Here is a 27,588-nt window from a genome sequence, read left to right on the forward strand (position 1 = left end):
CCAAAACATTTTAATCTCTTTTATTCTCTCCACCCGTGGTGTATAGGCTAATTCCCAGGTCTTTTATTGACTTCTGGGTCAGCTGCACCATTTGTACCTTTGAAGCCAGCCATTGAATGCAGAGACGGGGTGGGCAGAGGTTGGGATGTGCCTCTGTCCCCAGCCCCTCCAAAGACCCCAGCTCCAGGGATGATGAAACCCCTACTTCTTGCCTCCTCATGACCACAGGGATGGAAATGTAACCTTCACAACTCTGGAGCAAGAATAGGAGAGCAAAACTCAACTCATTCTCATCGCCTGTTCTTCAAAAACCCTCCCTTCCTTGAACTTTTATTGCTTCCACTTCCCAGCCCTGGCTCAGCCTCCTGACCACAATAGGCCTCAATGCTCCATTCTGCAGTATGGGGATAATATGGCCTCTTACCCCACCTGGGAATGTCAGGAGGTGCTCAGAGAGGTGTCATATACAAAGAGGCTTGCAAAATCTCTGACTTACGTGGAGTGTGGAGTTACTGGTCACTCCCTCCTACTCCCTCAATGCCTCTGGCTTTCCATGGACCTTCAGAGTTAAACCAATGACGGTTTTGTGGTGTGGCTCTTCTGTATGAAGTACTTTTTCACTTTCATAGCAGCAGTGTGAGGTGGGTATTATGCTCCTAATGTCATAGATGGAGAAACTGATGCTCCATTGTCCCACTTGCCCGAAGTCGCCCAGTTACTGAGTTGTAGAGCTGATTCCTCCGTTAGGTACTCTGAACACAGAGCCTGGAGTGTATAAGCTTTTTAAGAGCCTTCAAAAAATGTTTGAGACCTGAAAAATGATGATTAGCTCAAACATAGTAAAAGAACACTGTGCAATCAAAATGAATATGTATTCAGTTAAACATTTATAGACTATGAAAGGTCAACTTGCCCCTGGCAACTTTACTCTGATGGAGTTATATGTAAATTATATTAATGTGGAATGTTGATGCATTTACTGGTTTGTAAGCTGTGAGACATGTGACACAGAGCCTTCAAAAGCAAAGGAGCTTATGTTGTGGGAAGAGACCGACACAGCCCCAAGTGAAACCCAGTCACAGAACCTGGTCCATCCAAACTGTTTCAGTCTCTTCTGGAGTTTAGCTAAGGCCTTGCTCTGGGCTCTGTCTGGCCTGTGGGTTGGGTAAAGTTACTTTCATATTTCTTTCTAGGGCTTACAGGTGAGTCAGCGAGTCTACCAGCCCCTCATCCACCCACAAAACTGTTAGCGACCATCTTCACTTTTTCTTCATTTGTATCACAAGCCTGGTCATTAGGACATACATGATCTCAATTAAATTCCTTGTATGCTTCTGTTGTGCAAGACTGTAATTGTCGGTGAGGCTCACTGGATTTCTGCCTCAGACTCACAGGAGGCTGGGGTCCTCCCATTCCCATTGTCGAGAAAGGTAGTTACTGCCTTCATTCCCCATCGCTCTACGCTGAAAACAAACCAAAGGACACCAGGCCTAATTGTCCCATCAGCGATGACCTCCCTGCTCGTCTGGCTAGTCCTATCAGCAGAAACGTGCAATTTACTCCCCAGCCTGGGCACTGCCATCTGTCACAGTGTCTCATACCCCGACAGGGGGCTGACTGGCTTGCTGACTCACAACAGAGTCTGTAAATAGAGAGTCCTGAGTGGATGAGGCAGAACGTTGCTGCCAAAATGATGGGAGGTTTCATTGGACACCTGATGCCTGTCTGTTCCCACTGAGCACTTTCTCCCCCAAAACTGTTCTAACTGCATCTAGACCCCTTTCCAGAACCTTCCATTTCATTGCTTTAGAGAAACACAGCCTCCCCACAGTGGAACTTGCAGGATTCCTTAGTGTGACATTTGGAATCTGCCATTACCCATGTCCACCTTTCTTGTGACGATTAATTTTATATGTCAACTTGACTGGACCACAAGATACCCAGAAATTTGGCCAAGTGTTATTCTGGGTGTGTCTGTGAAGATGTTTCTGGATGAGAGTAGTAGACAGAGTAAAGCAGGCTGCCTTCCCTAATGTGGGCGGGCTTCATCCATTCAGTTGAAGACCTGAATAGAACAGAAAGGCTGAGGAGAGGGAACTCTGACTGCGTGCTGAGCCGGGACATTGGTCTTTTTGGCTCTTGGACTTGAACTGAAACATTGGCTTTTCACAGGTTTTCAAACTGGAACATACGTTATCAGCTCCTCTGGTTCTCAGTCCTTTGACTCAGATGGGACCTACGCAATGGCTCTCCTGGGTCTCAGCTTGCCAAATGCAGATCTGGGGACTTCTCAGCCTCCATAATCACGTGAACACACTCCTTAAAATAAATCCCTTATATATATTTAATATAATTATATAATATAAGTGTATTTATATATGAGACTTACTGTATATTACATTATATATTATATATACATGTGTATTTAAAGAGGTTTATTTTATGTACACACACATTCTATTCATTCTGTTTCTCTAGAGAACACTAATATAGATTTAATATTATGGACTGAATGTCTGTGTGCACCAATGAAAGTTCATATATTGAAGCCTTAACCTCCAAGGTGATGGTATTGGAGCCAAGACCTTTTGGAGGTAATTAGGGTTAGATGAGGTCCTGAAGGCAAGGTCTTCGTGTGATGACATTAGTGTCCTCGTAAGAAGAGATACCAGAGAGCGCGCTCTCTCTCTCCACCCCCTCTCCTTTCTCTTTCACTCTCTGTCTCTTTTTCTCCTTCCCCAAGCATGCACAAAGAAGAGGTCACGTGAGCACACAGTGAGGTGGTGGCCACCTACAAGACAAGAGAAGAGACCTCAGGATGAAACTTCCATTTCTAGCAGCTTGATCTTGGACTTCTTCAAGCCTCCAGAATGTGAGAAATCAATTTCTATTGTTTAAGGCACCCAGTTTGTGGTATTTTGTTATGGCAGACCGAGCAGACTAATACACTTCTTTTAAGGTTTCCTTGGGAGAAGAGAGCACCCAGAATCACACAGGAGCTAGTCCTTGAACTTGTTGGCTGTCAATCCCCCGGCTGCCAGAATGTTGAGAGCTCTCAGCTGAGTCTCTCTCCAAGAACTGCCCTCAGCAGAAGTTCATGTCCTCCCCTAAGCTTATGTCCCATCCTCTGGGACAGCCTGCATCTAATGACTGATACATGTGGGAGTACAAATGCTCCATCCTCTTGCCCAAAGTGGTACAAGTAGTAGGGCCGTCCCAGCCCCGGGCTCTCTGTGGGATGGGCTGAGGTCTCTGCTATGACTGTATCACATCTCAGCCTCTCCCTCTGCCCCATCCCAACCCTTCTGAGTCCCACCCCCCTCCGAAGTCGATGCCAAGGACACCCACCAATAGGCTTCCAGCATGTGGCTTTTCATCTCTGAGTCTGTTTCCTGGGAAACCTGGCCTGAGACCCTTTTATAGTACAAATATTGTATATATCCCCCTTATATGAAATTTATATATAATATACCAACCTCAACACAAAATTAAAAAAAATTCCCTAACCATAAAAAGTAAGGCAATGTTTCATTAAACAGTAATGTGTTTAATATTTAATAAGGTTATAAGGCATCAAGTGAGACTATATCAGAAGATAAAAAGCATTCAGATGCATGTGCCGTAAAATCACCAGGAATTTGAGGGACACCCCATAAAGGGGTGGTGCTTCGCCAACTTGAATGCTGTGAGCGCTGCTGCAGTGGGGGATAGTCTGTGAATTAGTTATCAACCCTTGGGAAAGTTCTGAACAAAACTAATATAATATTCTCTTGATTTACATGGTTGTTGGCCTTCTGGATAATTCAGTGTAAAAAAGGATAAAAATAGGGAAAAATTACTTTGTGTTTTTATGTAAAGCCGAGAAAGGTTCTCGGCGCAGCTATACAGCTGTGGATTTTTTTTTTTTCCATACAGGACTGTCTGCCAGGATGTTGGGGGTGGTGGTCCTGAGGGTCGTGGGACAATTCTTTTGTGGGATGAATGTAATCATTTCAGGGAATAAGCACATCAGGTCCCCACCTACAAGCACCCCCTAATCATTGAGACAACCCTAAATGCTGCCATAAATTTTCCATTTGCCTTCTGGGAACATGCTGGCTTTGCTGAAGAGGAAGGCCAGTGGAGTAAGGCAAAGGAAGTGAATTGTGAATAGCAGCCCCCAAGCTGAAGCCATCCACTACAGACATACACTTCACACTGATCTGCAGCAAGACCCAGGTTTGAGTCCCAGCCTGTGTGACCCACCTGTAGTGTCTGTCTTACCAGCCCACTCTCCTGTCTTGATTAGAGAAGATTAGTATTGGAGGAATGACATACCTGACTTCCAGGGACCCCTTGATCATCCTCTTTTATCCTCACTAATTGGAGGAGTGTTGAAATAGGAGCCTTTTAAAGTGGACCCTCCCCATTCAGCCTCAGGGGTGACACTGGTGCCCTTTGAAACACTGCCTTGTGGTCTCTGCTAAATTAATAGCTTCTATTTTGAGCACCCATGATTGAAGGGCTGTGGCCCTAGCTTTTTGTAGCTCCTTTTTGAGATCGACAGCCATGGTGGGCAAGTCTAGTGTTTATGGTTTGGCAGCCCGGTAATTGGTCATTAGTTGGCAAAGACTGCTGTTTTAACGGTTGCAGAGGCCATGTGTTGGGGTGGTTACTCTGGAAGCACACCCATCCCCTCCATTCTCTTTTCTTTCCTCTTTCCTGGGTCTTCTTCTGAGCCTCCCCCTTTTCTTCTGCACCTTTCTTAACTAGACTGCTCCACCTTTCACCTGAAGATGTAGATGGTAAGGGGAGAGAGGGAGGAAATACATTCACTCACAAATGCATAATTCCAAACTGCACCCCCTTTTCTGGTCCCTACTTCCTGCTGCACTGTCTTAGTCTGCCTGGGCTGCTATAACAAAATGCCATTAACTGGGTGACTTATAAACAACAGAAATTTATTTCTCACAGTTTTAGAGCCTGGAAACTCCAAGATTAAGTAAGTTGCTGAAAGATTTGGTGTCTAGTGAAGAGGGTCTGCTTCTTGGTTCACAGATGGTCTCCTGGTGGAGGTGGTGAGGGGGCTCTGTCGGGTCGCTTTTATAAGGGCACTAATCCCATTCATGAAGGCTCCACCTTCATGACCTAATTCTTACCCAAAGGCCCCATCTTGAAATACCATCACATTGGGGATTAAGTTTCAATGCATGAATTTTGGAGAGACATAGCATTCTGTTCACAGCACGCTGACATAACAGTCCATGGTTGGGGGATGCTGAGAACCTCTTTTGCCCTGTACTGTCTCTTTGGTAGAAGATTGGGGAGCATTCTAAGCTATGGATTGCAGAATTAGTCATAAACCGATAAACTAATCCTCTCTGCAAAAATTCTTTCTTTGTAAGCAAAGGAGACTGATTCAGTAGCCTAAGTAAAGAAGGGGCTTGTTCTAAAGCTATTGAGTAACTCATGGAATTAAAGAACTCAGTGAACGAGCAGTTAGCAGAAATCACAGGAATCAGGACACACCAAGACATCTCAGCATTAGAAACATGGGAACTGGTTCCATGGGTTGCTACCATCCGATGACCAAGGGCAGACACCTGGCTTTGTGAACCTTTTCTTAAGACTCAAATTTCTCCTCAGAAAGAGATGCTAATTGTCTTAGCTTAGGTCAATCCACCCCTTCCGTGGTGGGGTTGGGGGAGCGAGATGTACGGAGTGCAGCCCTGCAATTGGCAGAGAGTAAGAGACGTTTCCCTAAGGGAAGAATGCTGCCCAGACTAAAGCTATAAATATCCATTACTGAAGGTTCTATTAATGCTTGAAAGCAGACCACGTGATCCTGTGCTGGACCACGCCAGTGACGGACACCTCAAAGACATTGAGGCCACCCTTAAATCAAGTCCCGGGGGGAGACTCAGCCCCTAGGCAGGACTGAGTTGAAATCTACCTCCCTGTGACTTGCTCCTTTTTCTTGCTCCTAGTATCCATTTTCCTGGAGCCCCACAGATAGTCAGTTCTATCCTTCAAGGGATGGTGGGCTCAAGATTTGATGATAGAACTCGTGTCTTTGTGGGTCATTTCTTCTCCAGGCTTAAACATCCTTAGTTCCTTCTGTCATTCCTCAACCTCTTGGTGGTTTCTGGCCATTAAACAAGTGCATTCATTTTCAGGATTACACATCTCTTTACAGTTGCTTGAGGCAGTTTCCAATTTGCGGATTGTACCTTCATTCAAGAAATACTTATGGAGCGCCTGCTTGGGTCAGTCTCTGTGTTAGATGCTGGGGATACAGAACAAGCAAACATAGACCTCCCCTCCACCCCATTATCTGGATCTTGGCTAGTATTGACCATCTTCCCTCCTCCCATGCCCCTTCTGCTCAATTAGACAGGCTGCATGGGAAAATAAATGGAAAAGGTAACTCTTTCCTCTCCCCAACCTTAGAGCATGCTGACTTAAGCATTTTTACTTTCCAATAAAAAACTAGAATTTGTTTTTTTCCAAATAAAATATGCAATTAACATTTGACCATCTGCTACACGTTAGACATGACATTAGATAATTCCTTGTGTTTTATCACTTATCAGTAACCTCCTGGGAGTTAAGTATACTGGCCCACTTTTTACTGATGAAGCTCCTGGGGTCCTCACAGTATAAGTGAATTGCCCAAGGACAAGCTGGTATGGGAGCTGAACTGTGTCTCTGATTTTTTCGTATAGGTAAAAATGTTTTGTTTTATGATGACAAGACCATGAGCTTCTGGAAGGAAGACACTGTGGTTTTTTTGCCTCTGAATTTCTGGCACCTGGCACATGCTAAGGGCTCAACACATGTTGGGTGACTGGGTAGTCGTTGGATTCTCGGGGTGCGAACAGACATTTGAGGACGTGGCGTCTATCCCATATTTTACATGCTTTCTGAAGGGATGACCTTACTGTGTCTGCTGGGATATGCCTGTAGCGCCCTCTACAGGCCACGATCTCTCATGCCTTTGTTGTTCCTTCTTGCCTATAGCTAGCTGTTCCTTCTCCTGGAGGGCTGGTTCCCTAATAATGCTTTGTTATTTTGACTGAACAAATACCCATTTATCTCTTAAGCTTCGCGTTAAATGCCATCTCCCTGACTTTGTGATTTGGATTTCCTGCACCCACATTTCCGCAATGCTTTGCACAGACTGCCGAGGTATCAACTGCCTTGCTGTGCTGAATTGTCTGTTGGCTTGACTCTCTGCCCACTAGGCTGGGAGTGTTTTAAGGGCAGGGGCTGTGTTTCTTCTCCTTGGTGTCTTCAGCTTCCAACATAATGGGTGTCACACGGCAGATGGCCAGTGAATGCTTGTGGAATGAATGAATGGGTGAAAAATGAATATATCTTGGAACTGATATAAAATCCAAGAACAATAATATCATGACCACCAACTTCATGAAGTTCTCAGTATCAAAAAAGTAGAATCAATAAAGCCTAAAGATTAGCATTTTGTTTAGATCTCAGAGAAACAGTCAGAAACCACTTTATGAAATGATTCTGTGCAGCAAGAATAAGAACCAGGAAAATTATTGCCCTCCCCCAGGAGATGAGAGCACTTTTCACAGCTCTGTAGACCATGTATCTACAGAAAGAAGCATAGTTAGTACTGCTGGTAAGATTTATGAACATGCACAAGTATTCAGACCGTCACTGTCTTAGGACTTAAGTAATTACCTAAAAATGTTTCATAAACTTGACCCTAACTAAGCAAACGAGTTCCGATGTGAATTCTCTCTTAGAGAAAAACATGCTCCAGGCCAAAGGGACTTTTTTTTTTTTTTTTTTTGGTTGGTTGTTACTGTTTTCCTCTTTGGATGTCAAGAAGTTTAGGGAGTTAGAAAGAATAGCATGAAGTAGAAATGCAATCTGATTTGAGACTTGTTATTCTGAGCAAAACAATTTCAGATAGCAGCCCGTCTTACTGATTAAAGCGAACTCCTTTCTTAAAGGGGACTTTCACATTATTTTATTCTACCTTTTCCTCCAGAAAGAGGATGGTATATATTTTTGACTTAGTCAGAGGGGGAGGGTATAGCTCAAGTGGTAGAGCACATGCTTAGCATGCATGAGGTCCTGGGTTCAATCCCTAGTACTTCCTCTATGAATAAATAAATAAGTAAACCTAATTACCTCCCCTAACAAAAACAAAAACAAAAAACAAAAAAAAATCCCCCCAAACTTTTCTTAGTCAGATGTAGAGCTAGGCAAAGAAAGTTTCAAAGATACGCACCCAATTTTCTATAAATTTCAGCCCTTCACATAATAAGCCCTGCCCATAGAACATCGGAATTGGAGTGAGGGTGAAAATGATCTTCTTCCATGAAAAGGGATCTGTGTAATAATAGGACCCACTGATGTTTGGGGCCCTACTGCATGCCTGGTGCTTTCCAGACATCAGTTAATTCTCACTGGCCAGCCCTGTGGTATTGTCACCAACCCACATTGTCTCCTGCCTGATGGAAAGTAAACTCTTGTCTTCCAAAACTCTATTCACCTCACAATCATCAAGATAGCCCTTGTGAAACTGAAGTATGATGACATCATTTTTCCACTCAAAAGATACATGCACCCAATATTGAATATTTATAGTGGCCAAGACATGTAAGCAACTTAAATGTCCATTGACAGATGACTGGATAAAGAAGTTGTGGTATATTTACACAATGGAATATTACTAAGCCCTAAAAAGAATGACATAATGCCATTTGCAACAACATAGATGAACCTAGAGATTGTCATACTAAGTGAAGTCAGAGAAAGACAAATAACATATGATATCACTTAGATATGGAATCTAAAAAAATGACACAAATGAACTTACTTATAGAATAGAAATAGACTCACAGACATAGAAAACAAACTTATGGTTACCAAAGGGGAAAGAGAAGGAGAAATAAATTAGGAGTTTGGGGTTAACAGATACACATACACATTACTATATATAAAATAAATAAAGAACAAGGACCTACTGTATAGCACAGGTAACTATATTCAATATCTTATAATAACATAAAATGGAAAAGAGTCTGAAAAAGAGTCAGTTATGTATACATAACTGAGTCACTTTGCTGTATGCCTGAAACTAACACTACATTGTAAATCAACTGTACTTCAATAAGAAAAGAGATGGGCCTTGTAAAATTGAAGTCAGATGACGTCAGTCCTCCACGCAATACCACTTGTGGCTCACCATTCCCCATCTCACACAATGAGAATGGCTCCCTCAGCTCAAGCAGGCTCTGTAGGACCCACCCCTGTGCCACATCCCCTGTCCGGTCTCACCTCCTATCACCTCCTCCCACTCAGTCTCTCTGCTCCAGCCTCCTTGGTGCTCTTCCAACTGCCAGATGAGTTCTCATGGCCTCGCCTGTTGCCACCTCAGGGTTTTTGCCCTTGGCCTTCCCTCTGACTGGAATCCTCCCCTGGATAGCTGCATGGTTTGCACTTTATTCCTTCAAGTCTGCTCAAATGGCGCATCTTAATGAGACCTTCCTTGACCACTGCATTTAAAACTGGATCTGTCCAGTGCATTCCCTTTACTCCTTCTCTTTTTCTTCCTCCCCAGTATGCAACACCTTCTAATATACTATACAGTTTACTTCCTTATGTTGCTTGTGGCTATCACCTCTGCCCCCTCCACTGTCTTCTCCACAAACCATTAGAATGTATGCTTCCTGAGGGCAGGCACTTTTGTGTTTGTTTCCTTTACCTTGACCAATTGACCAGCACATGATGGGTGCTCAATACCTATTTGTGGAATGACTCAACAAGGAGACAGGATTAGAATGGAATAGCGTGGTCCAAGTCACACAGCTATTAAACAGAGGTGCAACGATTCAGTTAGTTCAGGTTTGTCTCACCCTGGAGCCAATGCCATCCCCGCATTGCAGTGACAGTTCTGTATCTCTTTGTGGGCAAAGAAAACAAACGAAGGATGAAAACGTTGTACATATCTGAGTGGCAGGCAACTCTCGTGGGACTGGGTGAGAAAACACAGTAGAGAAACCAAATCTGAGTGTGGGTCCCATCTCTCCACTTTCTAGCCGTGTGACCACAGCCATGTTACCTAACTTCTCTGAAACTTATTTTAAAAATTATTTATTGAAGTATAGTCAGTTATAATATGTCAGTCTCTGGTGCACAGCATAATGGCTCAGTCATATACATACATACATATATTCATTTTCATATTCTTTCTCATTATAGGTTATTACAAGATACCAAACATAGTTCCCTGTGCTCTACAAAAGAAACTTGTTTTTTTTTAATCTATTTTTATATAGAGTAGTTAATGTTTGCAAATCTTGAACTCCCAAATTTGACCCCTCCCACCCTCTTTCCCCCTGGCAACCACATGAAACTCATTTTTGTCATCTAGAAAATGAGGGTGATGACGGTCATCATGATGTCATCATGAGAATGAAATTATACGGTGTCGGTAACGCCAAGGTAAGAGTTCCATAAATACAGGTCATTACATTGTGAAATGATGAAAGTTGTTAGTGCTTGAGTGTGCTCAGGCTTTCTGCCTTTTCTCTGTTGCTGAAATGAATTCTGACTTAGCCCAGTTCAATCTCTCCCTTCTCCTCATCTTGCCCAATGGACAGCTTCAGTATTTCAGTTATGTGTATCTTGCATGGGGTTCAAGACACACGAGCTAGGGCTGCTTGAACTTATCTTTAGATGATTGAACTCTGCTCTTTGACTCTTACACTGCCCCACTTAGGGACTAAGGCCAGTGGATCTCAGCTCTCTAAGGAGTGCACTAAATTATTGAATTCGTTGGCGACCATCCTCTACTCCGATGGAGCCGGTCTCATTTATCCCTAACTTGTCCCTAATTCTCCATCCAGATTGTATTAGGTTTCACATTCCACCACTACTGTAAATAATTTACCACTTCCCCTCACAGCTAGCTCACTGCCTATTACTGTGAATTATTTACAGAAGAAATACTGACTTGAGAAACTAAGAGAATATCACGAGATATTTATGCAAAAAGAATGTGAGCTTTCTCAGACTTCACTCCTGCCTTCTAACTTCCCTTGTTGCAATTCTTAGTTCTGGCCCAGTGCTTTAGAAGCATTAACCAAGTTGGTTTTTACAGCCAATCTTGCATCCAAATGGGAGAAGTTACTACTTTCACTGAACAGAAGGATAAGGGACTAATTCAAAGATAGAGTCTTGGGTAAGATGCCCTTTTAAGACCTGTGGTTAAAGAAATCCCTGGAGGCTAAGGTCGATTTCCCCTATAGCTTAGTTAGTGTATAATGTAATTGTGCCTTTTATTTCAATTTAGTTATCATTCAGGGCAGCAGCCAAGATATCAAGGAATTTTTTCTGCTAGTCTTTCATATGTACTTGCATTGCGGCTTACAAAGACAAGAGTTTGTTCTTTCAGGATCTAGTTCTGGATTCCTTTTCTAGTTGTAAGAAGACACTGTCCTGAACATTGCTCCCACAGGCACAGGCGAGGAGTTACACGAGGACCGTAAAATGACTTCTGTCACGGCAAGTCCCTAAGTTTCATTTTCCACATTCCATCTCCAACCCCCATTTTGTTGCCTAAATTTGAGAGGTGAATTAATCACACCCTTTCTCTCAACTCTGAGCCCAGAGCAGGATGAGAAATAGTTGGGACAATGGAAGGGCAAAATGTCATTTTTATACAGGATAACGCCAGCTTGGAGAGAGTATCTTGGATCTGTGGCAACAATCAGTTTTTATCCTTGAACAGAGACCTCAGAATGAGGCATCCAAGGGCAAGCTGGGGTCTATGAAGCGATCCTCCTTATCCAGAGTAGCTGCATGAAACCTATCAAGGTCAAAGAGTGAGGTCAGAGAAGGATGAGCCTTGAGACCTGCCACTAGAATGCAGGCTTAATGGGTGTGCCCCGTGGTGGCAGCAGCGGAGTAGAACATATCCAGTTTGCAGGCAGGTAGGTCAGAAAGGGAGAGCCAGATAGGACGGACCACACATGCTTATTCCCCTTTTCTGACATTGCCTCACAGACACCCGGAAAAGAGAGGAGGAAGAGTAACTAATGTAGGGTTTCTCCCCGGGAGCAGAAGCTTCAGTATGAAAACACAAAGACCGGGAAGAGGGAGGACCCCCACTGTCTCTCTTGTAGATTCTGGCTCAGACCATTTTCCTTAGTCCCACTGTATTGGTCAAGACCCTGGTGGCTGCAGTTCATTGAAGCCCCAACTCAAACTTGCTTAAAGCAACAGGGACTAGTGTGGTTCATCAAATCACAAAATCCAGGGCTACCACTCACTTCATACATGGTGTATCAGGAGCTCAAAGACTATCACCAGGCTGCTGTCTTATTTCTTTCCTTCTCTTGTTTTCCTCTGCTTTGGCCCTATTCTCAAGCAAGCTGTCTGCTTTTGGTAACAGGGTGGCTGCCAGCTTACATCTCCTCAGTGGTCCAAGTGGGGAAGAGCATCTCTTCCCCAACGGTTCCAGCAAACATGCTGGAGGTGAGCCTCACAAGTCTGGTCTGAGTCATGCGCCCACTCCTGAACCAGTCACAGTGGCCATGGGGAAGGAGCGCTTTGACTGGCTGGGCCTGGATCACAGGCTGTCCCTCCACTGGAATAAGGATGCAGGGAAAAGTTTTATCCAAACCATGTGGACTGAGATTGGAGGAGGAGAGGAAACCCCAGGAAGACCAGGAGATACACACGGGGGAAAAATATCATTGTCTTATCTTTTTACTGATCCCTTTGGATTTTTAAAAAATAAGCTTTTTTTTTTTTTTTTTTTTTTTGGTAGGGGGAGATTTATTTATTTACTTATTATTTTTAGAGGAGGTACTGGGGATTGAACCCAAGACCTCATGCATGCTAAGCATGCGTGCTACCGCTTGAGCTATACCCCCCACCCTGCAAAAATAAGCTTTTTATTTTAGTGTAGTTTTAGATTTACAAAAAGCTTGTGAGGATTGTATAGAGTTCCCATACATCCCGCACTCAGATTAATTAAGTTCCTCTATGGTTAACATCTTACATCACTTTGGTACCTTTGTCGCAAGTAAGGAACCACTACTGCTACATTATCATCCACGAAAGTCCGCACTTTCCTGGGATGTCCTTAGTGTTTAGCTAATGTCCCTTTTCTGTTCCAGGATGCCGTCCCAGAAGCCATATAACACGGAGGCATCACGTCTCTTTGGTTTCCTCTTGTCTGTTGCAGTTTCTCAGATTTTTCCTTGTGTTTGATGACCTTGGCAGTTCTGAGGAGTGCTGGTCAGGTATTTTATAGACTATCCCTCAGTGGGGATTTGTCTGATGTTTTCCTCATAATTAGATGGGGTTGTGGGTTTAGGGAGGGAACCCACGGAGGTAAAGTACCATTTTACCTCTTTCACAGCACATCAAGACCACATGCTGTAAACATGACTTGTCACAGTTGACAGCTACTGTGATCACCTTGTTGAGGCTTTTTTTTTTTTTTTTTGGTCAGGTTTTCCAGCTGTGAAGGTTTTAATTTCCCTACCTTTCCATACAGTAGTACTCTTTGACAAAAAGTCACTAGGCACAGTGTATACATAAGGAATGGTAATTATGCTCTATCACTTGGAGGGTTCCAGTGTCTAAATTTAATTATTTGAAATTTTTCTGTGCAAGAGATTTGTCCATTCTCCCTCAATTATTTATTTACTCAATCATTTATATCAGTATGGACTCACAGGTATTTATTTTATACTTTGAGTTATAACTCAATTCTGCTTCCTGTATTTAGCTCAAATTTTTCCAGCCTTGTTCATGGGAAAGGTCTTCTTACAGTTGGCTCCAGTGTCCATTTGCGTCATCCCATCATTGTGTTTTCTAACCCCTTACTTCCCAGCTTCCTGGCATTACAAGATGCTCCAGGCTTATCTTGTATATTTGTGTATTTCCTGTCCCAATCCTAGCACCAGTCATTTCTTCAAGAATCTCTGGTTCCTTTTATTGCGGGATGGTATTAGAGACCAAGATCGGGGTGTTAGATGTGCTTGTTGCTACTGGAATGTCCATACTTCTAGGTCCTCTCAGCTGACAGAACACGGGAATAACATGTGTCTATACTAACGGGTGTATATACATATATCTATAAATATTCTGTATGTAACCATTGGTATCTGTATTAAACTAAACGTGAGTTCATATTTATGTGTTGAACACTGATCTGTTACTACATGGGTTATCCCAGCTGTCTCCCTCTGCTTGTCTGTAACCTTCCACTCTACAGCGAGAAACCTGGTTCGCACCTCTGTAATCTATTTATTTGATTGTTCAGGTCCAGTGTGACTGTAGAGTAGTTTCAGAATTGTTAACCCATCATCCCTTTGGATTCGATGCTTTGCTTGTGTTGCTATTTACCTTGACTTTCCACTAGCTGTGCTGTTCAAACCAGTAGCCACTAACCACCTGTGGCTATTTAAATATAAATCAAAATTAATTAAAATTAAATAAAATTAAACACTCAGTTCCTTAGTTGGACTTGAAGCTACATTTTAAGTATTCTGTAACCACCTGTGGCTAATGGACAGCATTAGATACAGCATACTCCCATCACTATATAACGTTCCACCACATAACCTAGACCCTGTTTTTCTCTGTGTTCCTTGGCAGCATGCCTGGTAGCCACCGGCCAGATCTGTCTTCCTAGCTTTGGCTCTCAGAGAGAACCTTGGCTCATGTCAGATCCGAGACCTCATACTTTCCCAAGGGGAGTGGAGGCATCATATGCTGAGAGCTTGCAGCCAAGTGTGCTCAACTCTGAAGAGCACAGTTCTACTACATAAGGGAGGAATATATAAGTTATCATGGCTCACAGAGACCTACGAGACTGAGACTGGGAATTGCTCAGAGGAGGCGGCCCAAGGAAGGCACATGCTTGTGCTACGTCTTGAGGATTGCTGCAGGGATGACATGTGGGCCAAGGGCAGGCCAGGAAATGGAACAGCACATGAAAGGTATGGGGGTGTGAGAGCACTGGGTGCATCCTATTTGCTAAGTGGGTCTTAGAGAGTCTGTGTGCTTGCAATGGTGAGTGTGTTTTGTTACATGGAGGAAGTGGAAGATATAGACTTGGAGAGTTGATGGTGAATCGATTATGTCTTGCAAGCCGTTTTGGACTTGATCACAAAAATTGTGGGGATTTAGGAGAGAGCTTTATGCTAGAGAGTGATGTGGTTTTATCCCTATTTTAGAAATATCACCCTAGGGCTGTTGGTGGAGCTGGAAATAGAAGAGGTGGGTTGTATGCAGGGAGAAGAGGATCAGGATTTCTTTTTTTCAGTTCTCATATTATTTAACTTTCCAGTAGTTCTTTACATAGTTGGCCACCTTCTATCTCTTGAAACTAACCTCCATGGATTTTCTCGACAAACCCTCCCTCCTAGGGCTTCTTGTCTTCCTGTGTTTCTTGAGTGTACTAATTTTCTATTGCCGCCATAACAAATCACCACATTTAGTGGCTTAAAACAATGCAAATTTATCATCTTAAAGTTCTGTAGTTTAGAAGTCTGACACGTGTCTCACTGGGCTAAAATCAAGGTGTCAGCAGTCTGCTTTCCCTTCGGGAGACTGTAGGGCAGAATCCCTTTCCTTGTCTTTTCCAGCTTCTAGAGGCTGCCCACATGCCTTAGCTTATGGCTCCTTCTTCCTTCCTCAAAGCCAGCAATGATGGGTCAAGTTCTCTTACCACATCCCTCTGAGCTCTCTTCTGCCTCCCTCTTCCACTTTTAAGGACCCTTGTGGTTACATTGGCCCACTCATATCATCCCAAACAATCTTCCATCTCACAGTCATTAATTAGTCACTTCCGCAAAGTCCCTTTTGCCATGTAAGGTACAATATTCACAGGCATTCGGGACCAGGTATGGACATCTTTAGGGAGCTGTTATTCCACCAACCACTCTGAGTGTGTCTTAGTCATCTCTGGAATCCATCTCTAAATTCACATTCATCCTTGGCTTTTTACCCCAGTTCAGCTACTGGACTCATATATGGAAACTTTTTTTTGTTTTGTTTTAAATTTCTGTGCTACATCTTTGGAGGTACAGCCTTGTAAGGAAAGGAAAGTTTGGTTCTGTTCTACCCAGGATAGAAGGAGCATAGAAATGAAGACGAGGTTGGCCCCCAGCATCTCATACACAGCCCCTGCATTGCCCTGGCTATCGAGCATTGTTTACAGTCCAGCCATGTGAAGGAGCAGAGTGAGGTCTATGGGACAAGCTCCAGTCAGAGCCCACCGTGCTGCTCCAAGGAGCCAGGAAGGCAGGGAGAAGGTCAAAGCAAAGATGCCAGGATCATGGAGCTGCCCCCGCAGAGGGAGCTCCTGATAAGAACTGGAGGAAAATGAACACAGAGAGAGCCAGGCATCTGGAAGGGCAGTGTGTAATTGGATTCAGATCTCTGCTGGGGCAAATTAGGACTCTGCTTTTCCTAGAAAAAAAAAGATTGTAAATATTTTATGGGAACAGATGCAGGGAATTTTCACAAAAATTGAAGCTTGCCTTGTGGGCTGGTTGCCCTGTGATATCAGATTTCATTAGTAGAAGTGGCAACCTAGAACAATAAATATAATTACAATTTATTGAGTGTTGAGTATGTCCTGGGCACTTTACAACTATCATCTCTAGTCCTATGGTAATCCTGCAGTCAGTATTTAAAAGACGAGGGGACTGAGGCTTACAGAGATAAAAAAAAAAAAAAAGAGGATCCGGGATTTATATGATGGCTGGTAAGCTGCTAAAGCTAAGCTCTTTCAAACACACTGCACTTGATGGCAGCTACTGAGGGGAGAAACAAAGGGAGCCCAAGAACCACGGAAGACGGAAATCTGTGGAGCAGCAAGACTGACTTGTGGTGCCATCCTGGAAATGGGTATTCACACACAAGAGTGTCCAGAGGAGGCCAGTGATGATGGTCAAGAAACTGAGAACCACATCTGGGAACTGTTCTACAGGAAGTTTAGTCTATTGTGAAGAGGACTCTGGAAGCAGCTAACTGGCCTTTCCAAATACCTGAGGGTGGAAACGTGGAGAAACCACCAAGCAGAAATTACAGGGAAGTCAGTTTCGGTGTCTTAGAAGGAAGTGCTCGCTGACCACCGTGGCTCGCCAACCCTGGGATGGAGCACTGTGGTTCCTGCTGTCCTGTGGCATGACACGCAAGAGGTCCAGAAGAGCCTGTCTAAACAGACACCTGCCAGGTGTGGTCCAAAGAAGACTCCATCCTGAGGAAAAGCTGCACAGCTGCCTGTCAGGTTCCTTCCACTTCCACTCTGTGATTCTAAGATTATGGAACCCTTCCTTTCTCTTTCCCTTTCCATCACCTGTCCCATTCTAAGGGCTCTCTGAAGAACCCTTTCCTCCAGGGAGCCTTCCAAGACCTCTGCGGCTCGCCACGAAGTAGGCTTTTTGAAAGATCTATCCTTTTCATATAAATCAAGGGCCAGTAAACTGTGTATGTAAAGGGACAGATATTAAATATTTTAGGCTTTGTGAACCAAATGGTTTCTGTTGCAATGACTCAACTCTGCTATTGTGGTAGGAAAGTAGCCAGAGATAATACTTAAACAAACAGGGTGGCTGTTTTCCAAAAATACTGTCTTTACAAAATCAAGTCGGGGGCTGAATTTGGTTCCTGGGCTGTTGTTTGCTGATGCCCAATCTAGACCATTTATTTTGTGAAAAATAATGTCTTGCTTAGAGTTATCGTTAGCTACAAAGCAATGTATTATGATTTAACTCTTTAATATTTGTCCATGTTGTATATAGTCTCTTTTATTTGATTGGAAAACAACTTAGGGGAAAAGGCCATATTCATATCTTTAAATAGCTTCTTAAGTCTAGCATGATGACTCCAACCTCAAAAACAACCTCACTACAATTTATGGCTTTGAACAAAGAGTCATCTAAAATATGATACAAATGAACTTCTTTACAAAACTGGAACAGATACACAGACATAGATAACAAGCTTATGGTTACCAGAGGGGAAATTGTGGGGCGGGGAGAGATAAATTAGGAGTTTGGGATTAGCAGATACAAACTACTATGTAGAAAACAGATATGCATCAAAGTCTTACTCTATAGCACAGGGAAGTATATTCAATATCTCATAATTTATTTTGGAAAAGACTATGAAAAAGAATATATATGTATAAATGAATCACTTTGCTGTAACTAACACAATATTGTAAATCAACTTTACTTCAATTAAAAAAAAAAAAAAGAGTCACAGAATTAATCATTGGTTTCTATGGAGGCCAGAATGGATGACAGAGATCGAGCGATTAAAATCTCCCATTTCTCAGGTGAAAACCCTAAGCTTAGGCAAGAGCTGTGTCTTTCTAACATCACACAGCTATTTAGAACCAGGTCTCCCTAAGGGTTGACAAGTGGTCTCACTCTGCACTGCTGGGGGCCCAGGGCTCTGCTGCCCCAGACTCTCACTTATTCAGGGAGAGAGCGAACAGCTGGAGACCCAGAGGGCAGGAGAGCTCAGCCTTTACTCTCAGGAGGGAGGTTGAATTGAAATGGGGGAGTCAGACACGCCCCGCAACGTGTGCCTCCCTTCCTGTCACTGACGGTGAATTCTCCCAGGGACCACGCAGGGTCCTCTTCGTAATAATGACAGCCATTTATTAGGTTTTCCCCACATACCTGGGATTTGTATTAAGCACTTGGAATGCATTTTGTCCCCTTTCTTTGGATGACCCCGAGCCCTCTTACCACAAACATATTAAAATTTTAATTAAGAGAAGACGCCACGGCACACACGTATCCCCCATTAAGCGTGTTGCTTCATTAAGTATCTCACTCCTGACAGGAAGTGGTGGGAATTTCTGGGTGACCTCGGTCAGCAAAAATCCATTTACCTCAACTCTGCGGAAAAAGTGTAGTTGTTTTCCAGAGTCAGCCTCAAGGCTTCACGCTATTCTTGTGGCTTGGCCACCCCTTGGGACGTGCTTCCTTTGGTCCCCTTGGGTGATGGACTTTGTTGCGGGGGACACTCCAGCTTCTATGCAGACCAGGTCCTGCTCCTTAGCCCTCACTAACTCCCGCTTTCCCCACAGCCCCATCTTTTGTGGAAGTTTCTGGTATTAGTGACATGATTTTAGCCCTGGCCGGGCCACATTCCCATCACAGCCACGCAGATAAACAAAGAAATGCCTGCCCTAAGTAAACTGTTAAAAACTATCAGCTCCACTCATATGGTCTGGAACGCATGATAGGCACTTAATAGATATCTATTGATCGATCATATATTCTTCCACAAAAACGTACTCATGTGGTGTTTGTAACACAATAGGCCACCATCAATTTTCTGTAAAACTCCAGGGACTTGACAGCGAGCTCCCTTTAAGCCCCCACCATTTCTTGGTTATTTTCTGTGGCTGCCTGTATCTGACAGGGAAAGGTGCTCCCAGGGGAACAGTGGGATGGAGGCCTTTCTCTTCTGCTGTCAGTCACCCTCCTGAGATTCAGGACAACCTTTTCCTGTGTCCATTTGGATGCCCATAAATCAGTAGCGGAGCAGAGAAGACAGAGGAAGAAGAATCAGTGTCATCAGCCGAGATCGTGTGCGTTGAAAGCCGTGTTCTGAACCGAGCTGAAGTCCATTCCTATGAAAGTTGTAGGGAGAAGGTGACATTTACCAGATGTGACAGCACGGTGCATTTTATAAAAACACAATCCCATCAAGCTGGCTGCGGCGGACTTAATCAGACCAGGCAGAAACACAGGAGGCAGAGACTTGGAGGTGTGTTTATTTCCTCAGGGAGAGCAATGGAAAAACACAAGGAGAGAGAGCTGGACTGCTGGGAGCAGATTCTGCTGCTCTGAACAGGTGACTTGGGGCAAGTTACTTAACTTCTCACTGGAAGAAGGAAGGAGCAGCAGAGAGGGCTGCACTGAATGCTCTCCAATGCCCTATCACACTCTGGCATTTCGGGATTCTCTGGAATCAGGAACCGTGGCTTTGATTCTGAATCAGACAATGAGACACCCCACAGTGGATTGAATTGTGTCCGTCCCCCAAAGATATGTTCACTTCCTAATTCTCAGTGTCTGCAAGAGTGACTTTACCTGGAAAAAGGGTCTCTGCAGATGTACTGAAGTCGAGGACCTTGAGATGGGACCATCGTGGATCACCTGGGTGGGCTCTAAATCCAATGATGAGTGTCCTTATAAGGGACACACAGAGGAGAAGACAGTGCGAAGATGGAGGCAGGGATGGTAGTGAGGGGGCCACAAGCCCACTCGGACAGCCACCCAGAATCAGAAGAGGCAAGAAACACATTCTCCCCCAGAGCCCAGTTGAAGTCTGGTCCTGATGACACCTGACTTTCAGACTTCTAGCCTCCAGAGCTGAGACAGAGAATAAATTCCTTTTTTTTTTTTTTTTTAAAGGGCCACTCAGTTTGTGGTAATTTGTTCCAATGGCCACAGGAAACTAATATACAATACACCCCCAGAGAAATACAGAAAGAAGGACCTGTGTCAGGAATGAAACAAAGATGTAACTTTTTGCATTCCATTTAATTTTACTGAATTAAAACCTGTCAGCTTTTTTTTTTTTTCTTTTTCTGGGACTCTCTGCCCAGCCTGCTTGGAGCGTGAGCACTTGGTAACTTATCTTGTGGAACATGTGAACACAGGTGGCTTTGCTGCCCGCCTGCCCGCCTCTCCTGAAAGGATAGGATGTCATTGCTCCTTTCCCACTGGGGTCTGGGTGGTGCAGACCAGTGGGAAGCCAGCAGGCTGGCTGGGTCTGCATCCACAGTTTTCTACAGCTCAGCAGAGCTGTCAGAGGAGGGCCTTTCACACCCAGACAGTAATTTTGAGGCTGTCAAAATCAAAAGTGTGGCCTCTGGAAAGCTGCCATGGCAGGACTGGCCCCTGATCCAGGCAGAAGCTCTGGACCATGATCCTCCAGGACTCTGCACGTGAGGGATCAGGCACCTGTCCTTTGGTGCCGGAGGTTATATCTTTCTGCTCACGCTTCTGTCCTCCAGAAATCTTGCCTTTGGGTATTTCTTTCCTCCTGGAATGAGGTGGAATAAGAACAAGCTTTAGACTCAAAGAGAAGCCATCCCTTCCTTCATCACTGGCCCCTCCCAGCTGCGTGACCTCAGGGACCATCCTTAATCCTCCTGAGACTTTGAGTCCCCATCCATGATATGCAGGTGATGAGAGCCAACTTGCAGGGTCATTGATGATTAAGTATGTGCTGAAATCATTGCAGCTAATGTAACTGAATGTTTATTATGTGTCGGGGCGATGCTAAGCACATGCCAAGTGTTACCTAGTAATAATTCTTATCCAGCTACAGAGATACGTGCGGCTATTATCTCCACGTAATACAAGAGGAAACAAAGACTAAAAAATGAAGTAATTTGCTTCACATTATCCAACCAGTGTGGGGGCAAAACTGGACTCATGCACAGGACTGTCTTACATGAAACCTGTGCTCCAACGTCCCAGCTGTTATGTGAGTAAATTTATTATTTTGATTGCATGTGTGACAGTTTCAAGAGTACCTTTTGTCTTTCCACGAGTCCCTGCAATACCCTTTTTTTTAAACTTTTGTTTTAGAGTAGGGCAGTTACGGCCCATGTGCCTTATCTGACCCCTCCACCTGTTTTCCTCAGTAAAGTATTATTGGAACATGGCCACGCCCATTCATTTGCATATAGTCTGTGTCTCTGTGGCTGTTTTTGTACTTCAGTAACCAAGTTGAGTAGCTGCAACAGAGACCAACTGAAAATATTTTCTGTCTGGTGCTTTATAGAAAAACATACATCCGACCCCTGACCCCTGACCCCTGACTCCTGAGCTTTGGGAAGAACTGGGTTCAAATCCTGACTCTCACCGATTCTAGCCTGGGCAAGCTCCTCGGTCTTCACATTCCTCCTCTGGGAAGCAGGCAGGCTCACAGCTGTCCCCAGGGGTTAAATGAGAATGCCTAGCAGAGTGCCTGAACAGAGGATGGGTAGCCCCCTCTCGTGTCCCCTCCTCCTCCCCTCCCTGGCCCTGGGCACAAATCTCCTCCTGGACAGCATCCCCAGCCTTCCTGGAAGGAGGCTGCTTCACCTTCTCTGTTCCTGCGTGATCTGCAGGCTTCCCCATCCAAATTCAGGCCAGACGTGACTCCTGTTCGCATTAAACAGGTTTGCCTCTTCTGGTAGGCTTTCCGGTCTCTGAGAGGTCCAGGCCCCTCCTCCAATGGAGAACTGGACCAGTCCTGCCCAGCCCAGACGTCCCTTCTCCGTGCTGTGTAGAAATCTGGCATTCTCACAGCGAGCAGCCTTTAGATTCTTTGAATCACCGCAGCTTGGCCCCCGTTTTCCTTGACTCCCTGCCAAACCCATTACACGTGTCGGAGCAGCAAGGGACTGGAAGAATTACGATTTCCATTTGGCTTCTGCGGCCGCTTCGTCTAATTTGCCCTGGCTTTGAAATACAGTGATTGCTGTTTTTGTTGCTTGGATTTGGAGGCTGTTTCAAGATCTGTCTCTTTTCTCCTCCTTTCTCTTACTTAGCTCTTTCTTTTTCTGGGATGGGGGTGGGGGAAGGAGGCATCACAAGTGACAAATCTGAAGCTTAGCTGCCACCATTAGGATCCCCACCCCTCCACGCACTCATTTGCTCCAGCACCAGATTTCATTAACTGAAGGGCTACATTGCAAGGCAAAGCATGATAATGAGGTTGTAGCTAATCAGAACATATGGAATATTTCTACCATTAGCTCCAATTCCTGACTTAAGAAGGGACATGCTGGGGCGGGGGGCAGTTTAAGGAGGATTCTATTACCCACGTGGGGTTACATCTGTAATCTCAGAGTCCCTTCTATTAATAGAGTTCCTGCCTCTCCTATTCCCACCCTCCACCCTGCAGCCCCTACCAGCTCCCCCCGTGGGAGATCACGGCCACTGGAGTCAATGAAAGTTCTCAGACCAAGGACCGCTCTTGCTGACCAATGTTCCCAGCACCTCTTCATTTACAGATCCGAGTAGGGCTCTTCCATCCTTTTCTGCTTGACTTCTTGGCAGGTGTGACACTACTGACCATGCCCCTTTGACCTCAAATGAGTATTGGGACATTGGTTTCCCTTGCTTTCCCTCCTCCTTCCCTGGACCCTTCTCCCTCCAACCACTTTTGCGGGTTTATTTGTTCATGTTTAGAAGCATCCTCATGGCTACCTAAGGATGTTTGGGGAATCAAAATAGAATAACTACCATACTACTTCCCCGATGTTTGCCCAGCTGTCCTGCCCCGCACCGCCTTTTGTTCTTCTTTCTCTCTCTTTCTTTGTATGAACATTAAATGTCAGTTGCTGGCTGAACATGGGAGATGCCGAGATGAGGGGTGACAGACGCTGGCCTGGAGGATATCAGTCTATGGACGGTGGCCATCACTCCACTTCTCTCTCCACACTCTGTTCCTGAATTTTCCACTCAGGACACACTTCTGGGGTTCCCAGGTGACAGAGACTAAAATGTTCCCAAGCTGTCATCTTTGGTTATGGAAACTCTCCAACAAATTTTAACTTAATGGGAGTTTAGGATCCATGCCAGAAACACAGAACCAGGAAGGATTCTAAAGTCCATAGTGACTAATAACCTCATTTAGTAAAAGAGGTCATGGGAATTCAGAGAGGGAAGGTCATTTACTCAAGACTGCATCGCATGAGAGTGGCTGGTTCATAAGGTGGTACCCTGTGCACAGCATCCCTAACTCCATCCTGCCATGAGTGCATCATTTGAGAGGGGTCACAGACTCCGTAGCAGATGCTTTTGGTGCCTCACGCAGGTCCCTGGTGAGCCCACCCTCCTCCCCCATCCCTTCCTCGCTACTGCAGGTATTGGCGGCTAATGTTTCCTACCTGCATTCTTCTGTGAATAACTTCCCTTGGTGAATGTTGCCGCTTGCCCAGAGATGCTTGGGAGATTAAGCTCCTCACCCACCCCAGGGTGCAGCCCATGACCAAAGACTATAGTGGGACACTAAGGCCCCAGCTCTCTTGCATTTGGGCAGAAAACCGATGTGCTGCAGTTTATACCCTGGGCTCCCAGGGCAATCAGGCTGAATCCAGGCTTTCACTGAAGCAACGTCATGGTCTAATTTCTTCCCTGCCTCGTCCTGCTTCCTGACATCCCTCCAGGGACATGAGGTTTCTCGTGGGGGTTTCTCCCCCATCGCAGGCTCAGCTTCTAGGAAACCTGCTCTAGGACAAGTGTCACCATCTCATCTGCCTGACTGGTCCTCAGTTTCCCCATCTCTTAAGTGGGATAACTGGCCTACAACGTGTCTGTTGAGATTATGCAGGCAATAATCATGCTATAAATGCCTTCTGCACGGGCTCAGAAGTACAAGGAGGTGGCCTTCATCTCAGTCCTTCTCAGAGCAACGTGGGCCCTGGAAATATGTAAGATGAAGTGGTGGGGGGAAGTATTTCCCTGGGAGAGCAAAGAGGATGCCTTGACTTAAGCAGAAATGGTTATGAAAGGACTGTCTGCACAGGAGTGTGAAGCACTGTCTCCTCGGCCAAGTGTTACCCTGCAAGGACACAGAAGTTTAATTTCCTCCAGGCAGATGTGGTGTGGACCACATAACACTGGGTAGGTTGCCTTCATCGGGGAATCACCCAGAATTGGATGACTCTAAGGGCCTACACTTAAGAAGAAGGAAAACAGCCTGGGATGGATTAAAGCATTTTTTCTTTTCCATGTTTCTCAACTCAAACCCGTTTGAGATCTTATACATACTCCCTGCTGGAACATCCCACCTAGAAGTGAGCACAAAGAGACATTAATTGAGGACACCATATGTGCGAGGGGCTGGCACGGGAGGTGGGAATACAGAGTTTGACGGGGAAGATGCATTCATGTATAACTACGTGACCAAATGGATTCCAATGTTGTTTACAGGGGAAGGTTTATAATTGGGAGGATCTTGTGTTTCTCTATCACATGTCCTTTGAGGTGCTTCATCTCCGCTGCCAAGTCCCTATTCCAAGCTCCATCTTTTCCTTCCTGGAACAGAGCAATGGCCTCCTCACTGGTCTCTCCACATCCAGTCTTGCCTCTTTTCCATCCAGCCCCAACACAACAAGCCACAATGGGCTTTTAAAAATGTAAGTCTTTTACTGGCACTCCTCTGCATTAAGCCTTTTACGGGCACCTCGTTGCCTGGATTCACCCTCCTCGTGTATAGCAGATTTTAGCTCTCTCCACTCTTGACCTTGCTCCTTGACTCCAATTATTCTGGTCTTCACAGCCAGCTCCTTCCTGGCACAGGGCCCCCCTCACATGCTCTTCCCTCTGCCTGGAACTCCTACTCAAACTTTCATTCTCAGCTGGACCACACCTCCTCAGGGAAGCCTTCCCTGCCCTTCCAAAACTGGTCAGCCTCCCTTCTATAAGCCCTCACTTTCCCCAAACTCTGCCTTTGTAGCCTGTGTGATTATTTATTGATGAAGGAATATGTAATTGGTGGTTTGACTGTTTCGTTCTCTGTTGCATCGTCAGAGCCTAAGCACATTGTAGGCCTTTGATGTGTTTTAATTGATTATACAATTAAATGAATGAACATAGAGGTTAAATCAGATGAACAGTTCTTTTGACCCCCTCCACCCCCACATTTTGATCACTATCATTCTCTCCTTACAAGTCAGAAAAATCCTCTGAGCCTCAGTTCCTTCAAGGGTAAGTCAAGGGAGCCTGCCCTCAGCACCTCTGTCCACCCATATCTTGGCGTGTTTCAAACTCTGTTTTAATTTTTAAAAAATTCTTCTGTCTCCTGCACCTGACCCAAAGCTCACTGAAGGTGAGGACTGTGTGTTGTTCGCAAGCACAGTGCCCAGCACACAGTAGACCCTTGTCTTAGTCCCTTCAGGCTGCAACAGCAGCATGCCGTACACTGGGTGGCCTGAAAACAACAGACACTTAATTTTCACAGTTCTGGAGGCTGGAAGTTCAAGATCAAGGGGTGGCAGATTTGGTGTCTGATGAGGCTCGCTTCCTGGTTCATAGACGACTGCCTTCTTGCTGTGTCCTCACGTGGTGGAAGAGGTGGTAGCTCTTCCACCCTGGGTTCCTTCTGTAAGGGCACTGATCCCATTCATGGGCGTTCTGCCCTCATGACCTAATTGCCACCCAAAGACCCACCTCCTCGTACCATCACAGGTTGAGGGAAGGATAGGATTTCAACATATGGACTTTGGGGGAACATATTCAGTCTATAGTCATCCTTGAAATGTTTGCTGGGTGAAAATCTAGTGAGACAGCACAGTACTGACATGGTGACCACTGCATCATCCACCCAGGGCAGGAAAAGACTGTGGACTTTGGGCGAAAGTCCGTACCCCTCTTGGCTGCAGCCAGAATTTCTCGGAGGGTTAAACCTCGTTGCCTGGCACAGGGGAGGGACTCCTGGTGCAGACATATCATTGGAAACTGCTGCTTATGCTCCTCGGCAGCATAACATGTGTCTCTATGGTTCAGGCAGAAATTTCTAGGTCCCTGAGTCATTAAGAATCACTCAGGATTGATTGAGTGGGTCTGAGGTTGCCTTTTAAACCTATGATTGCAAACTTGAGTCACCACATCAGGCCCCTGATTGGGTTTCCTCTTGATTTTGGTCGTGTATGCCTGTTAATTTTCACCTCCTACTGGGTTACCTCACCTAAGAAGAGGGCAGTGATAGGAAAGCTGGTGACAAACCCTTATTTCTGTGACTCTACTTTTTATTTTCATATTAGGTACCTCCCAGTAAATACTCTGTTAGATCTGAAGAATTATTTAAGGAAAGATGTTATTTATTTTTTTTCCTAGCAATTCTGTCTGTTAACATCTTTTTCCATGCCCTTGCACTTGGTTGAAATGACCCCATGAGGCCATTTTTTTCCTCAGACAACCGTGTGTGTATGTATTGTGTATGTGTGTGTATTTATGTATGTGTGTATGGGTATGTGTGTGTGTCCTTTGTGTGTGTGCGTATGTTTGTACAGGTTTAGGGGGAGGCAGGGGTGATCTTGGTGCAAGATGTAACACAGGAATCAAGTAAATGTATCAGGCTGTTAGTATTTTTTTAAGTCTAATTTCAGTTGGTTCATGTGTCCACGTGACATTTGTTTACACAGCACTGATTATTTACAGCACATGGTGAGAGTGGGCAAAGAAATGAACTTACAGCCGGGAATGAGTCGAATAATTCTCAGTAACAGCATCTCCCAAATAGCCCCATTAAAGGCCCTCACATCTATGGTTTTGCGGCCATATGCTCAAAACAGGTTCCCGGACCTTAAAAAGCCCAAGCTTCAAGGGAAGCACTTCATGTCACACAATTCCTCCCTTAAATGGACCCCATCTCCCGGGCCACCCTTAGTGCACACCATCTAAAACTCCTAAATCAAATGGGTGAAAGGTATGAACAGATCACTCACGTGTGAGGGAATACAAATAAGAATTAAATACATGAAACGTTCATCCTCACTGATTAGCAGGAGAAAATCTGAAGGTTCCATTTTGTCTCTATTTTATAATTAAAAAAATGGTAGTCATCCAGACCACC

The sequence above is a fragment of the Camelus dromedarius genome, chromosome 11 (assembly GCF_036321535.1).
Source record: "Camelus dromedarius isolate mCamDro1 chromosome 11, mCamDro1.pat, whole genome shotgun sequence".
NCBI lineage: Eukaryota > Metazoa > Chordata > Mammalia > Artiodactyla > Camelidae > Camelus > Camelus dromedarius.